At 42.7% G+C, this 17751-nt stretch overlaps 1 protein-coding gene across 15 annotated transcripts in view; it reads right to left on the reverse strand.

Annotated features, from left to right (window-relative positions):
* The window catches only part of Nf2 (neurofibromin 2), a 91906-nt gene that overhangs the window by 67111 nt on the left and 7044 nt on the right, over window positions 1-17751 (reverse strand). Inside the window, exon 1 of one of the 15 annotated variants that reach the window (NM_001252253.1) lies at window positions 8249-8386. The exons of the other annotated variants lie outside the window; for them this stretch is intronic. The gene's annotated coding sequence lies outside the window, so the exon portion shown is untranslated. Of the gene's footprint in view, window positions 1-8248; window positions 8387-17751 lie in introns of those variants that run through there. 15 annotated transcript variants of the gene reach the window in all.

Genomic DNA, 17751 nt, shown 5'->3' on the forward strand with positions numbered 1-17751 from the left:
AGCCTGGGACTGGAAAGGAGGCAGCCCCAGAACAACATTTAAACAGGCTAGAAGGAGAAAAATTTAAAAAGGACACCTACCTTCATTTCCAGCGTGAACACCTGGTATCGCAGGGAAAAGAGAGAAGGAACACAGAAAAAGCAACACGTTTGGGGGAAAGAGATGAGCAACTGAGTTTTAGACAAGCTGCCTAAAGAAAGCAAGTACCCTGGTAGTATGTACCTTTAATCCCAGCTTGGAACGCCAAAGCAGGCAGATCTCTGAGTTCAAAACCAGCCTGGTCTAGATGGTAAGTTCCAAGTCAACCAAGTCTACCTTGTCTCAAAAACAAAACCAAAACCAAAACCCACAGCAAGCAAGGTAGAGATGCCTTAAAGACATTTAAGCTTCAAGCTCTCTGGGCTAGGAGCTGGCTCAGCTGCATGTGCCACAAAGCTAAAGACCCCAGTTCCTTCTCTGGGACAACAAGGTAGGTGTGATGGTTTGTATATGCTTGACCCAGGGAGTGAGAGTGTCACTATTGTTGGAGTAGGTGTGTCACTGTGGGCTTTATTACCCTCCTCCTAGCTGCCTGGAAGCCAGTCTTCTCCTAGTGGCCTCCAGATGAAGCTCAGAACCAGCTCCTCCTGCACCATGCCTGCCTGGACACTGCCATGCTCCTGCTTTGATGATACTGGACTGAACCTCTGAACCGTAAGCCAGGCCCAACTGAATGTCAGTATAAGAGCTGCCTTGGTCATGGCATCTGTTCACAACAGTAAAAGCCTAACTAAGACAGTAGAAGAGAGCTAATCCCACAACTAATCCTTTGATCTTCATATATGGGCTCCCACACAGACATAAAGTAAATAAATTTAAATTTTTTAAAAAATTAAAGCCGAGCAGTGGTGGCGCACACCTTTGATCCCAGCACTTGGGAGGCAGAGGCAGGTAGATTTCTGAGTTCAAGGCCAACCTGGTCTACAAATTAAGTCCCAGGACAGCCAGGGCTACACAGAGAAACCCTGTCTCGAAAAAGAAAAAAAAAAAATTTAAAAGACCTTCACTTATAAAACAAAACATTCTCAGATGAGACAGGAAGATTACTTAAGCCCAGGAGTTCAAGATAGTTCAGGGTAGTATAGTGGGACCTCATTCCAAAACAAAAGAAAATATTTTGTCTAGTAAGTTTTGTTTTGGTGTTTGTGTTTGTTTGTTTGTTTGTTTTGCCAGACATGTTGGGTTACACCTGGAATCCTAGCCCTTGAGAGGTCGAGGGAGGAAGTGAGCTTTGACTATACACAGAGACTCAAAAACAACAATAATAAAACAAAAAGACCTACAAGTTTTCTGTTTGGTTAATCTCCACCTATAAAAGGCATTGCTTTTCAACATGTTCTTTCTCAAATGTATAAGATCTCCTTTATCTTCCTTTTTTGAATTTCTGTTTCTGTACAAACAAGAACTGTTGGCCAGAGGTGGTCTAGAGAGTTGTCGAGTTGCTGTGGAAGAGATGCTTGGCCTTCTTGGTACAAATCGATTTGCCTGAGCATGATTATTTCCCTGTCTGGTACTGCACTATGCTGATGCTCAGATGACTCACTGTCATTGGAAGATCTCTGTAGACTGTAGGCATCTCTAACTAGGAATGGCATTAGTCATCATCCCCAGTGACCAATGGAGAGTACACAGAGTACACAAGACATCCTACAGCAGCATCTAATATGACTGACTAAGTGACATTAAAACTCAAGGCTCAGAGACTTAGATCATAGCTAGCCCATATATCCATCCCTTATCCAAACAGTGAACACACAGTGTGTCTAGGACAAACAGTGAACACACAGTGTGTCTAGGACAAACAGTGAGCACACAGTGTGTCCAGGACAGGGGTGCTTAAGGTACAGAGGATCGATGGTAACAAGGGACAAGTCTTCACATTTACAGTTTTGAGCAGAAGTCAGCCAAGAACAGATGATCATCACAGTGAGGTTTTCAACACTGAAACAATTGATATGACAGGGATACCCAGGGACTGTTGGGACTCCTAAGAAAGAAAACCCCCTTTTCACAGAAATGACATCTAGACTGACTCATGGTGGAAAAGAGAAGCCAAGAGCAAGATTGGGTTTGAAGAAGACAGCAAGAAAGGGTGTTACAGAGAGAACAGTTTCTACAAAGGTCTAGAACAAAAAGGGTTCTTAGGGGAAATGAAGTATTTTAGTTTTACTGGAAAATACTTCTGAACTTACAAAAGAACCAAAGTAATCCAGTGAAACGGTTTAAGGTAAAGGCACCCTGCCACCAAATTGATCACCTGAGTTTGACCCTCAGGACCAAGAGGAGGTCCTCAGGTGGCAAGAGGAAAGAGATTTCCTCTCAAGCCCAGGAGACTTGAGGGAAGTGGTCTTCACTAAGGAGACACACTGGCTAAGCTGGGTCTTGGGGTGGAAGGGGTTGACAAAAGGTTATGCCAGCCTGATGGCATGTGTCTGCACTTGGGACACACACACACACACACACACACACACACACACACAGATATGAAAAAAATGAGAACTGAACTACAGCTACACATACTGGCACACACCAACAATTGCAATCCTAGCACTCAAAAGCTGAAGCAGGAGGACTGAGTTCAATGTCAGCCTGAGTGCTATAGGATAGAACACAGACATACAGAAGGCAAGTTAAATCATTACACAAGTTGGATACCTCAAGATCTCAGGGCTTCTTTCTAGGAAACAGCCAAAAAGGTATAGATAAGTGACTAATCTGCACCAGTATTTATCTCAAGTGCTGTTGCTGTGTGACCTTGGGCAAGTTATTGAACTTCCTTATGCTTTTACAAGGAGAATAAGCAGAACCTGTCTTAACAGATTGATCTAAGGATTAAGTGCACTCATACATTGAAAAAAGACTAAGACAGTGCTGGGCCCAGAGCAAATAAACACTCAATAAGGGGTAGCTCTTCTTAATTCTCACTTTGCCTCCCTCCTTTGATTCTCAAGTGTGTGCTGCTTAAGGCCTCCCGGCCCCACTTCATACCACAGTGATGGATGACAGGTGGAAAAGGGCACCATCAATTCTCATTGAGCTAACCATACTATCACTCATTTGACAAACATTTATTGAGCACCCACTACATCCTAGTCTTTGTGCTCAGCACAGGAGATAAATGATGAATTCAAGACAAGACACAGTCCCTGTTCCTGTCTGACACGGAAGACAGGTAAATGAATAAGGAAAAACAAATCTGCTAAGTGCTAACAGAACAGGCTGTGCCCAGGAAACTTTAGGGAGGGGAGCTTCACTGAGGAGACACTGGCTGATCTAGGTCTTGTGGAGAAAGCTGACAAAAGGAAGGTCATGCCAGCTTGAAGGAACAGTGTGTCTGCACTTGGGTCCAAGCTGTTCCAAAGTAAAGGAATGTTCTCTGCACTTTTCTAGGGTATGACAAACAGCATGATTTCCAATCTGCAGCACTGAATGTTCAATGCAGGGCTGAATATGTAGCTTGGGCCTGGTACATGTGACAACTCTCATTCTGCACAACTGACCTGGGACCGGGCTGTGTCAGGACACTAGATCAAAGCAGAGATGCATATAACAATAGCACGAATAGAAGCCAAGATGAATGGGATGTGTCTCCTATTTATTTTCTTATTAAAATATTCCTAGCCAGGGCTTGATGACACAAGCCTGTAATCCCAGCCCTTTGGAAGATGGACACAAATTCTGAGCTAGCCTGAACTGTGGAGCAAAAAAAACAGTGTTTCTGACACCTGATGACAGGCACATAAGCCTTTCAGACCTACATTTACATAATGATAGACCTTCCTTTTTTTGTTGTTACATTTTTGTTTATTTGTGTGCATGCATATGTGATTGCATGTGATCACAGGACAATTTGTCAAAGTTAGTTCTTTCCTTCTACCATTTGGGCCCCAAACCTTTTGAATTGAGGTCATCATGTTTGGTGGCAAGCACCTTTATCTGACAAATAAATCATCTTGGTGGCACTAGATGGCTCTATAGACCTCTAAAATAATCTTTAAAATTCCATTTATTTGGGGAGGGGGTATACACAAAAATGTAGAGGTCAAAGGTCAGCTTGAGGGAGTTGGTTCTCTCCTTCCACCATGTGGATCCTGCAGACCAAATTAAGATCATCAGGGGACTGGAGAAATGGTGCAGCAGTTAATCCCAGCACTCGGGAAGCAGAGGCAGGCGGATTTCTGAGTTCAAGGACAGCCTGGTCTACAGAGTGAGTTCCAGGACAGCCAGGGCTATACAGAGAAACCCTGTCTCGAACCCCCCCCCCCCCCCCAAAAAAAAGAACACTGCTGCTCCTACAGAAGACACAGGTTCTGTTATTAGCACCCACATGGCAACGCAGCTCACAACTGTCCTTAACTCCAATTCCAAGAGATCCTGACACCCTTTTCTGAATCTATAAACAGCATATACACATGCAGTGCACATACAACACATGCAAGCAAAACATGAATAAACACAAAGAAAAATTAATAAATCTTAAAGAAAATATCAGGTTATCAAGCAACTCTACGCATGGAGTAATCTTACCAGCCCTGGATGCAGGCAGCTGAGGAGGCCTGAATTGAGTGAATATGTAAACAGCAGACAGATGAACTCCTGAGTGTGTACTGTTGGCATGGTCATGCCTACGATCAATACCTCAGACCCACTGGAATTTGGGAATGTCTTTCCACAATTGTGAGGCTTAGAATTCAAAACCTTCCTCTATTTCAAATGCCAATGTTTAAAAATGATTGACCAGTTTCCTCCAGCCTGAGACTTCTTGTCTATAAGCATGTCCCACCAAGACTAGCTACCTACCCTATGTGTACATAACAAACATGCAGAGCTTGCCGCACTCAATGCAGTGCGCCATCAGAGCACACACAACCACGGAAGCCCAGCTTTTCTGTGTACCTTGGCTGTTTCTTTAGTACCTATTCTTTCTTTATTCCCTCACTGTTCCTAGTCAAGTCAAGGAGCCAAGCTGTGTAGTATATGGCATTTGTAGGCTTTTATTTATTTATTTATTTAAAGTTAGGTATATAGTCCTTTCTGAACAGTGTGTCAAAAATAGAACAGTCTCTGGTTTTCATGAGTGTACACTTAAACCTGTCTCTTTCCATCTGCAGCCCTCCTCCCTGATCGTGGCTAGAGAAGAGGAAAAAAAAAGGCTGAGGCAGGTGTTCACTCTCCAGAAGTAAAGAGGGTGGTTTCCAAAAAGAAGACAGGCACAGAAGAGTGCCCTTCAGGCAGTGGGGCTGGAAGGAGCCTTTGGAGCTGCTTGGCTGTGGCTGTGCTTGCTGCCGTTCCATTAACAGGCTGCAGTGTGATGTCACAGATATGTGATGCGCCTGTATCAAAAGACAGATGTGTATCAACTCTATAAACACGACTAAGTGCTGTCGGCTTGTTATTTTCTATAGGGGCTAGATTTACAAGCTTTACCCACAGTGAAGTACTTGTCATTTATCAACTTTAGAACGTTTTAAGTAAATAGCACTGAACACTTACCCTCCACTGCAGGAACACAGCTAGAATGCAGCACTTTTCAGTCACAGGAAGCAAATGGCACCAATAACCCATGGAGTTGATTGGAGCCTATTAGCCAGCACAACCATCTTACCAGTTGGCCAGGGATATACGAAATCATCCTGACACTGCCATTTGTTTTCTGACTTTGTCAGTCTTGGCACTGAATTTCTCTTTTCCCCGGTAGTGCTATGCAGCCCCTGACAATCAAACTCCTTGTACACACTGATACTACATTGCAGGGTGAGAGGAAACTAGGCCACAGGCTGAGGAAAGGCCACAGCGAAACAAGGTTTCAACTCTCTTGAAGAAAGTAAACCCAACTGGGGTGCTGGATGTGAATGCCTCAGAGTTAGAACCCACAGAAAAACTTAGATTTGGGGCTGGAGAGATGGCCCAGTGGTTAAGAGCACTGGCTGCTCTTCCAGAGGTCCTGAGTTCAATTCCCAGCAACCACACGGTGGCTCACAACCATCTGTAATGGGATCCAATGCCCTCTTCTGGTGTGTCTTAAGACAGCTACAGTATACATACAATAAATAAATATATCTTTAAAAAAAAAAAAAAAAAAGCCAGGCATGGTGGCTCACGCCTTTAATCTCAGCACTTGGGAGGCAGAGGCAGGTGGATTTCTGAGTTCGAGGCCAGCCTGGTCTACAGAGTGAGTTCCAGAACAGCCAGGGCAACACAGAGAAACCCTGTCTCGAAAAACAAAAACAAAAAAAAACAACAAAAAAGAAAAACTTAGATTTTACACACACAAAACTCACAACTGGAAAGAGCCAAAATAGAGGCTTTTCACAAAAAAAAGGAGGTGGGCCAACCAGCAAGCTACACAGTGGTCCTGTTTAGCTATTGATTTAAAAAAAAAAAAAAAAAGTTAAGAACAAGAAGAGGAACCAAAGAACCCATTTGCTTATCAGATCTTTCCAATTAGCTCACAAGCTGCTCTGGTATTTGCATAAAAACTGCAGAAAGGTTAGATTTCCTTACAGACAGTGTGACAGAAGGACTGTGCTTCTCTGGCTCAGGGCCTGTGCCCCAAGTGTGCCATTATTTCAGAAACAGAAAACTCAAGATGACTGATCTCTCTGCTCAACAGTTATCCACAACAGCCATTTGTAGTCATAACTGGCCTATGAAAAGAAATTTTAAAAAAGACTTGTGAATTTAAGATGTTTGTATTCAAGTCACAATACAACTTTTATTTATTTATGTTTTGAAAAAAAGAGATAGCAACAGCCATGTTGGCATACAACGTTAATTTAAGCACATGGAAGCAGAGAGCCAAGCAGATCTCTAAGAGTTTGAGACCAGCCTGGTCTCTCAATGTTTGTTTGTTTGTTTGTTTGTTTGTTTCAGGCCAGAACACACACACACACACACACAGAGAGAGAGAGAGAGAGAGAGAGAGAGAGAGAGAGAGAGAGAGAGAGAGAATCTCTCAAATATTTCAATTTAGAGCCCAGATAGGCCAGGTGGTACACTCCTTGCAAATCTTGTGAGGTACAGGTAGGAAAATTACCAAAGTTCAAACCATATTTGTTCTACATAGCAATTTATAGGCCAGCCAAAGCTGCAAAGTAACTCCCTGTCTGAAAAACTCAAAAGCCAAAACAAACAAAATGGAGAGTTATTAGGGGCTGAGAATGCAACTCAGTAGGCATAATTTTTGCCTAGCATATTCAATCCCCAGCAACCTGCTCAAAAACATTTATACAGATAACTTTGCTATGTAATAGGTGAAAAATGAACTTCATTAAAATCTGATTAATCAAAGAAAAATTCAAAAGGAGTAAGACACCACAAAAGTAGATTTTTTTTTTTCTGTCCATTGAACTTAAACTGCAAACACAGCCTCATTTTTGTCTTGCAGCTAAGGGACACATCCCTTTACCAGGACATTACTACTCCCCAAAAGGGAACAAAGAATCCTCCAAATAGAAACAAGACCAAAACAGACATTCTGATTTGTTTTTGCTGCTCTGCAGTCCTGAAGCCTATATCCCTCATCACAAGCTTATAACTTTCTCTTTGCAGAAAAAAAAAAAAGATAATTTTTAAAATTCACCAATCTAGTCTGGTGGTTGTGGAGCACGCCTTTAATACTAGCTAGCACTTAGGAGGCAGAGGCAGGCAGACTTCTGTGAGTTCTAGCCCAGGTTGGTCTACAAAGCGAGTTCCAGGACAGCAGGGCTGCATAGTGAAACCCTGTCTCAAAAAGCCAACCAACCAATCAATTAAACAAGCCTACTTCCAAACAATCGCCTACCCTGTCAGTTTCTGCTATAATCAACTATAGCAATTAATTTCCTCTCCCAGTCCTCCAATCATCTCTGTTACTGTACTCAGTATATATAAATTATCAAGGCTTTTCATCAATTGCATTTTCTCTCCTTCAACCAATTCTGACTTTATTATAACTCAGGCTACACATTCCCAAGTCAGCAAAGCTGCATGCTTCTAGACCTTTCTAAGAACTATCCCTTCCACCCTTTTCACTATCCACTCAAAATCATGTAAGAGTTAGTATGTATTTCACATATATGGAAAAGCGAGTTTATCTTCTCCCAAGATTCCTGAATTTCCTCCAGTTCTACAGATCACCAATTCTTTAAAGCCAAGGGCACGCGCACGCGCGCGCGCGCACACACACACACACACACACACACACACACACACACACACACACACTTACTTTAAGTCTCTCAGAATATAAACAAGTGCTGCACGATCTGTGGACACTCCATAAGTGCCTCGGTTGGCTGGTGGTGATGATAATGATGATAGCTAGATGAGGCTTCAAAGTAGAGCACTCCTAAGTAATGATTGCAATGAAGCAAGAATTTATGACTCTCCTTATTAAAATTCTAATTACGTAACTAGGCCTTAAGATACATATTTCCCCCTTTGGTGACACATACTGATTCCCTTTTTCTAAAAATACCTTAGGAAAGAAATCTAAACCTCAAAGAACCAAAGAAGAAATTTTTCCACAGAACAAAAGGCACTATTAGGAAGAAACAAATCACAGCACTTTGGGAAGCCACAAAATGTAGGTTTTAAATTCTGATTCGGTCTTTAGTCTTTCAAAGCAAAGTTACTGGTTTTGAGGGAGTAAAAGTCTTTATTGATTGCAGCTTCTGGCATCTTCCCTACCCAAATGGAGAGTGACTACTGGATCAGCAGTAAGCCCTGAGAAGAGATCAATAGTCCAGATCCTTCCTCCTACCGCCACAAGCAGCCTGTGACATCAGTGGCCTAGTCTAAGTAGGCTCTAGTGTTTTCATCCCTAACTCCTCCAAGCTTTGTGTAACCTCCAGATTTTGGGCTGGAGCAAGGGGGATGCACTTGTTTCAAAGTCAGCTAACAAACAGATGACAAAGCAAAAAAAAAAAAAAAAAAAAAACCAAAACAATTATAGTGTTATAAAAGCAAGAAAGAGCCTGTCCTCCAAAAGCCAAGGAGACAGTATCTATCTGAGGAAGTCAGCTCACAACATGAGAGCAATCATAGCTCTGTCAAACAGCCATAAACACTTCAACCTGCTGTGCTGAGTAAGTCACTTAACCTCTTTGGGGGCTCAACCTCTGCAGTCATCAAGTGGTCACCCTCTGAGTCCACGAGTTTGAGAGGGTTTTGAATAAATCAGATAGTACTTTTTTCATTGCTGGAATAATTTTCTGTCAATCTTTTAACAACCCATTCTGTTAACTTATAATCATTTCTAAGACTGTAACTAATACTTAATACTTCATTGCTGTGTACTTTCTGGAACATTTTCCCTTACTCTGGGCTCTGCTAGTAAGATCCTTATGCCTCATAATCCAAGGGGGATGATATAGCTAGAACAGTGGTGTACACCTGAAATCCCATCACAGGTGCATCAAGAGTTCCGGCCAACCAGGGCTAGAGAGATGGGTCAGAGGTTAAGAGCACTGGCTGTTCTTCAGAGAACCTGGGTTCAATTCCTAGTACCCACATGGCAGCTCACAACTGTCTGTAATCCCAGTTCCAGGGACCTGACACCCTCACACACACAAACATTCAAGCAAAGTGTACATTAAAATTGCACGTAAAATTTTCTAAATAAAGAAAAGAGTTTGAGCCAACTTTAGCTACATTATAAGTTCAAGGCCAGCCTGAGATACATGAGACACAATCTCAAAGGAAAAAAAAACAAAAAAACAAAACTGACTGCATAGACTGTATTATGAACTCTCTAATTCAACAAAAATGGTAATTATAAATACTGCTGAAAAGGAAGATTTTAGCAAATAACATGCTGTGGAGAATATGCAATTAGCAATGATTACAATACTTAACATACCGAAAATAACAATTCTCCTGAAACAATAGTAAGGATGTTTGGTATGGCTAAGACATAAACCTAAGCCAGAAGTAGTGGTTGATGCCTGTATCCCTAACACTCACCAGGAGACTGAGGCAGAAGGATAACTGAGAATCTGAAGCCAGCCTGACTGAGCTACAGAGACTGTCTAAAACAACAACAAACAAACAAAAAAAAACATGTGATGGTGCACGCCTTTAATCCCAGCACTCGGGAGGCAGAGGCAGGCAGATTTCTGAGTTCGAAGCCAGCCTGGTCTACAGAGTGAGTTCCAGGACAGCCAGGGCTATACAGAGAAACCCTGTCTCAAAAAACTAAAATAAGTAAATAAATAAATGCATGCATGATGTGTATTGTTCAGGCTCTCCCTGCACATAAGAAAAGAGAAAGAAAGAATGATGTGAAGGGTGTTTTCCCTGTCTGTATTCCTGGCACCTGTGAAGAGGGCATCAGATGCCCTGGAATTAAGAGTGACAGATGGTTGTGAACCACCGTGTGGCTGCTAGGAATTAAACTGGAGTCCTCTGGAAGAGTCGCCAGCACTCCTAATCAGAGAAATCTCTCTCCAGCTTCAACATTAGGCAAAATTAGCAGACTATCAAATACAACCAACCCATGGTAGAATATTATCTAAATGACTATTCCTTCTTGGATATTGTAAAAAAAAAAAAAAAGTTCCTAGGCCAGACCTAGGGCACAATCTCACAATGGCATATACTCACAATGGCATATATTCGGGAGGCTGAGGAAGGAAGATGATAAATTCAAGGTTAATTCAGACAACCCCACTGACACCCTTATTTTCCAATAGAGATATAGCTCAGAGGAAGAGCAATTACTGGGCATGTTCAAGGTTCAATCTCTCGTACTTAAACAAAAAAATCCTCCCAGTGACCTGCCTCTCGCCTGCTGCAGCACTCAGGAAAGCAAGCCCTGCACCTCACTGGAGCAGCACGGTAGAGCTGGCCCTGGATGTGGGGGTGGAGGATGAGCTGGCCCCAAGGCCATGAGAGCAGAAGAGCCAGAGGGCTGACCAGCTTAGATGACAACTCTCAGGTCGAGATCCAGGCCTTTGAATTGACCTACCCCAGCAACTACCCCACCGATGAATTAACTGCTGGAGTACATGAAGGGGACAGTCCTACAGATCCAAAACTACAGGATCTCCACGACACAGGACAACAACAGGGTATCCTAGAGGAGTCCCAGAGAGGTTCCAGTATCAATAGAGTAGCAGAAGCCAGAGGCCTCATACCAGACCAACAGGTCATTGCAGTGGACATTTGCAAGCAAAGAAGTATACTGTGGGATTCGCTGTGACATACTGCAGCTTCTACAACAAGATCCATTTTCTCTATTGGAGGGGAGGTTGCACGGGTAGAGGGCAGGTACAAGGGGAGGGGGAGATAAGCAGGACTGGGACACATGATGTGACATTCACAAAAAGCCAAAATAAAGTTTAAGCAAACAAACAAACCTCTCAGTAGTACTGGGGACAAAACTCGGAAGCAAAGCGCCAGCTAGGTAGGGCACTGGTCCAATCTAAAGCATCCCTTCTCCTCAAACTAACGTCTGGGTGACAGGGCCAGAGCATGCAGCCAGGTCAGGCAGCACCCAGAAATTCTACACATTCTGTCTCGGAATCTAACAATTTAAAAAAAAATTTTTTTTTTAGAATTATTCATTTATTTTATGTACGTGAGTACACTGTAGCTGTCTTCAGACACATCAGAAGAGGACATCGGATCCCATCACAGACGGTTGTGAGCCACCATGTGGTTGCTGGGAATTGAACTCAGGGCCTCTGGAAGAGCAGTCAGTGCTCTTAACCACTGAGCCATCTCTGCAGCCCCTGATTCTAAGATTTAACACTGACTTTAGCAATACTAAAGTAACAGTAAGTTATAGGAATGAGTAGAGTGGTAAAAAGTTCTGAAGGGTGAGAAGTACTAAGGTCTGAAGACTTCTAGCAAGAATATTTATGAGACTGACTTAATCAGAAAATCAGCAAGAGTAAGATAGCAGATAAAGGCACTGCTGGGGAATTTAAAACCTCAGACCTGTCCAGATTAAGTTCCACAATTACTCTATTCAGCTTTATCTGAAAGTCAAACTAACAATCTACTTAAGCCCGAAGACCATAAGCAACAAGATGAACAAAGAGATTCTGTGAATTTCCCTATATCTGGCCTGAATTTGGCAAAGGAGAAAAACAAGAATAGAAGTGAAAGGGAGGGCTTGGGGGTGGGGGTGGGTCATAGAAAATTCTGTCCTCTGTCTCCACCTAGTGGTGCCAGAGATTCCTCAACTGGGACAAGCAGCTTGACCCTCTCAGAACCCACTATTATAGTTTAAGGTTTAAGACCTGGGATGTCACCGGGCAGTGATGGCGCATGCCTTTAATCCCAGTACTCGGGAGGCAGAGGCAGGCGGATTTCTGAGTTCGAGGCCAGCCTGGTCTACAGAGTGAGTTCTAGGACAGCCAAAGCTATACAGAGAAACCCTGTCTCGAAAGAGGAAAAAAAAATGCAGCTCTGAGTTTTTAAAGTCTCAAATGCTTTAAACTCTGAAATTAAAACTAAACACGTACCAAACAATGTTCTTGGACAATACATAAAACTAGCATAAATCACTGGGGAAGTCATCAAAAAAAATAGAAAAGAAAGAAAAATGCTGAGAGAGTGATGTATGTCTGTAATCCCAGCACACAGGAGGCTGAAGCAGAAGGATCCAGAAAGAAGCCAGCTGAGACTACACATCAAGATGCTGTCTCACAAAAATGGAAGGAGGGGATCACTGTCCTAAGGCAGACGCTGATGCTGAGGGCCTTTGAAATGTGACTTCTTCCCTTTAGTGTTCAGATGAACAACTAGGGAAGGAGACTTAAGAAGCCGAAAATAGCTCAACCAGATGTTCAGAGCCCAGCTCAGGGCTCTCGATGATCTTATACAAGAAACAGAGAACCACACACAGAGAAGGTGCATAGCCCTCCAGAGCCCAACTGTAGTCAGGCTTGCCCAGCAAACTCCGATACTCAGTAGACCCATACATCCGTCTAGTTTTGTTCCAGCACTCACTGATGTTTCTAAGAAAGGTTTGTTGCTGTTGTTGTTGTTGTTATGTTTTGTTTTAAAGGGACAGACCCGTACTATGTTGCTCAGGATGGTCCCAAACTCCTGATTCAAACAATCCTCTTGCCTCAGCCTCCTAACTAAGTAGTTGTCACACTGCATGGTTTCTATCCCAATTTTAATATGATTTAATATGATTTCAAGTCCAAATATGTGTTGTGTATGTGTATATACAAAAACTTACGTCTTCCATCTCTAACTGGATCATGAACACCTTGAAAAATTAGTACCTTTCCTCAGTTTCTCAGTCTGTCTCTTTCCTTGTCTATCTGTCTGTCCATCCGTGTCTTTCCCCCCTCACCCCCCATAGGAATTCCTCTGGAACTCAGAAAGGAACCATGCATTTCAGCGTGCCTGCAGTCCTCTTCCTCTTCCTGTACAGAAACTGTGTTCTGATCATCTCAATCTGGGCTCCTCTAAAACTGAACTACTGGAGACCCTTGGAGGGAAGAGAGTGGTGAATTTCTAAAATGTCAAATAAAAGTAAGCCAATGCTGGCTGTGTAGCTCCTTGGTAAAGAGCTGGTCTGCCACGCCACAGGCCCTGGGGTCCAACTCCAATACACAAAGAAAAAAAATAAGGTACCATCTTTGTGGGCACACCACATGTTTTGGACAGGTTGAATACCAAGGAAGAACCACTCTGACCATAAAGAATGTGAAATATGAAACTAGAAAATACTTAACTATTGCAAAATAAGCTTTACTTTAGGCCAAAGGCATGAATTCCAAGCTGATCATGGGCAACTGAAAAAGATTCTCTTATAAAAAAATGCTCAGGTGGTCCAAAGGACAAACTAGATCTCAAGACAATACAGCAAAGACTGTTAGTCATGTCCTTACCCAACAAAATCTAAAGCCCACTGGCAAGTTTACAAAATCGCTTAGAGACAGAATCTTAACACCAGGTTCAATAAATAAAATAATGACAAAGTCAAATAAGTTGTCTTTAATAATAAGTTCTTTAAATAGACTGTTACCTCCACTTTTCCTATTTACCAAATACTTAGAATTAGAATTAGGGGGGGGGGGCTCTAAAGTTTCCTTCTTTCCACTTGGAGACTCCTATAGAATGTCATACATGGAAGAGAAAGGGCTGGCCTGTTCCTCCTGACACACCTGGTGGAGAGAATGGCCTGGAAGACTGGATCTGGGGATTCAAATCCCAGGCCCACCTTTTAGCAGCAGTATGGCACCCAGCACAAAAAGCAAGCTTGGCCAGCGTGTGAGTTCCTAGGATCCCTATGCCAGGCGAAAATCGAGAAGCGCAATCCAGGTCTACACAGAGGCTCTGTGAACAGAGCTTGAGAGAGAGTAACTGGGCCAATAAGCTCAGAGCAAAGTGTGTCTGACAACGTACAGGAGAGGCTGAGAGGAGCACAGACATGGGAAGGGACTCAGGACGGAACTCCACTGATTCCAAAGCCCTTACATGGTTTTACTTGGTGCCAGGTATTGGTCTAAGTATTTTCCCAATAACTTCTACAAGAAAATCATGACAATCCCATCTTATAGATGATCCAAGTAAGAGGTAAAGGAACCAGCTCCTCAGAAGCGGCACCAGGGACCAAGTCCCCCAGTCATCCTCTGCTACACAGCAAGTTCAAGGCCAGCTTGGGAGGCCTGAGTTCCAGACCTAGAACCCACGTAAAGGTAGGAGAGCTGAGTGCACAAAAGTAGTCCTCTGGCCTCCACACATGTGTTCTCCATACACGCCCTTTCACCAAGTAATATTTTTTTTTAAGTTTAATTAAAATAATAGAACTAGCCGGGCGTGGTGGCGCACGCCTTTAATCCCAGCACTCGGGAGGCAGAGGCAGGCGGATTTCTGAGTTCGAGGCCAGCCTGGTCTACAAAGTGAGTTCCAGGACAGCCAGGGCTATACCGAGAAACCCTGTCTTGAAAAAACAAACAAACAAACAATAAAATAATAAAACTAAAACTAGGGGCTGGAGAGATGGCTCACTGGTTAAGAGCAATGGCTCTTCTTCCAGAAGTCCAGAGTTCAATTCCCAGCAACCACATGGTGGCTCACAACCATCTGTAATGGGATCTAATGCCCTCTTCTAGCACACAGGTGTACATGCAGACAGAGTACTCATATGCATAAATAAATAAATCTTAAAAAAAAAACCAAAAACCTAAAATAAAACTAGCCAGGTTGTGGTAGCATTGTACACCTTTAATCCCAGCACTCAGAAGGCAGAACCAAGCAGATCTCTGAGCTCAAGGCCAGCCTGATCTACAGAGTGAATTTCTGGACAGCCAGGGATACACAGAGAAACCCTGTCTCAAAAAACAAAACACACACGTCCCAAATGGCCTTGATCTCTACTAGGTGATGCTGGCTGCCTAGCCCTTGTGGGAACTCAGTCTCTCTTGAATGAATAATGAAGCCCTGTTGTACCAAATGGAACCGTGCATTTAAACCACTGAGTACTGTGCATGAGACATGGGCATTGCTGTTCCCTAGTCCTTCATCCCACTAAAGGGCAGGCACCAAGTCCATAAACAACAGCACTAACCAGCACGCTCCACCTCTCCAGCAGCTCATCCTTCATCTGCCCTGTCCATACTGCAGACCACAGCCCATTCAAACGCACTATTTATCATCCATAGGATATTGGTGGCAAGACGATGATAGCCTTTCTTTTGTAATAAGTTCCTTAGTGCACACATATACAGTTCTAGTATGCTATACAACATATAAAATAGCAACCATAATTTCCAGATGTTGTATGCCTACATTTTTGGAAGTATAGGAGTAAATATGCCAGAATTATTACTTCTGCTTTCCCACTTTGAAGGTTCTTTTTGTTATGGACAAACTATGTCTACTTGTTGTATGGTATGATGACCTGTAACGTTGGCATTCATAATCCCATTTGGTTGTGGTAAAAACATTTAAAATGCCAACTAACATGAGAAGACTTTGTTTTTTATGTAATACAGTATTAGAATCTCTCACAACTCAATTTTGAGAAAATTTTCATATTTGACTCATCCCAACGATAGACTGAATTATAAGAGCAAAATTCCAGCCTAGATAAGAAATAACATAACCATTTAGCCTCCTGGCGAATTACACTCAGCATCCACTTTCTCAAGATGACAAATACCAAATCTCTCAAGTGGAAAAATCTTCTAGAGCATCAAGCTAATTGTGCAATGCAACAAATAGACCAAGAGACAGAGTCCACCCCATCTCTGCAGCAAAAACCCTGAACTTATCGCCATAAGGTAACATGACTCACACGGCAGCTACCACTGGTTCTAAAATTGAGTCCTTCTTGGAAGGTCACTACCATTTGACCTTACCAAAGCCAAGAGTTCCACAAATACTGGCTTTCTTTTTTCCCTAAGGCACCTGCCATCTCCTTGAATAAACTTGGCACAAAAGCATGGCAGAGAGTGAGACTGCTTCTCTAAGCTCTCTAATACCACAGAACAAACTATTGTTACTTTAACAAAATATTCAAACACCATTTATAAACGGTGTTTCCTCTGTAATTTGAAGTCCAAGGGTGATGCAATGACTTAATAAAAACCTCAACAGGGCAGTGCCTAAAGTGATGCAAGCCTCCTACTTTAAGCCAATTATGGCCTTTCTGCTGCTTCTTTCTGGGGGGACTAAGCATCAGGCATCCTTGTGCAGTGTACAGGGCCAGTATTATTGGTCCCACTTTACTGATATGAAAAATGAGGTCCATAGAGCTTACATGTCACAGTCCAAGCAGAAGTGGGTAGGAAAGGGGCAGAACTTTAAGTCTCTGTCTGTCTTATTTAAAGTCCATGTGCTTTCTATTATTGCTCTGCTACTCAAATTGTGGTCCCTAGACCAGCAACTAGGCATCATCTGAAAATTAATTAGAAATGAGATTTCTCATGCCTTCGATCTTTGGGAAGGCAGAGGTACTCAATCTAGTAGTTTAAGGCCAGCCTGCTCTACCAATCCAGGATAGCCAGAGCTACAGAGAAACCCGGGTTTAATTAACATCTTCATGTCAATTGTGTGCCATTAAAGTTTAAAAGCTGGGCTGTAGAGGTGCTCAGAGGATAAGAGCACTGACTGCTCTTCCAGAGATCCTAAGTTCAATTCCCAGCAACCACATGGTAGCTTACAACCATCTGTAATGGGATCTGATGCCCTCTTCTGCTGTGTGTCTGAAGACAGCTACAGTATACTCATATCTATATAATAAATAAATCTTTAAAAAAAAAAAGTTCAGCCGGGCGTGGTGGTGCACACCTTTAATCCCAGCACTTGGGAGGCAGAGGCAGGCAGATTTCTGAGTTTGAGACCATCCTGGTCTACAAAGTGAGTTCCAGGACAGCCAGGGCTACACAGAGAAACCCTGTCTCGAAAAACAAAAAAAAAAAAAGTTCAAAAGCTGCTATACTATTATGCTTCTCTGACTGCTACTACCCCTTTCTACAGACTTGCCTGTGTTCTCAATGTGTTGTGGGTGGTGGCTGGGGTGGACACTTAATGTTTGAAAATATTTTGTCACAGATAGTTAGATAGATAGATAGATAGATAGATAGACAGACAGACAGACAGACAGACAGATGGATGAATGCTACTAGGATCGTAACCTGGAGGACTTGATCAATATCCTACAATGCCTGGAGGCCTAGTAGCCTAAGCTTGTAATTCACACTCAGAAATCATTACAAGTTTGAAGCTAGTCTAGACTACATAGTAAGTTTCAGGCCAGCC

Source organism: Mus musculus, chromosome 11 (genome assembly GCF_000001635.26).
Source record: "Mus musculus strain C57BL/6J chromosome 11, GRCm38.p6 C57BL/6J".
Classification (NCBI taxonomy): domain Eukaryota; kingdom Metazoa; phylum Chordata; class Mammalia; order Rodentia; family Muridae; genus Mus; species Mus musculus.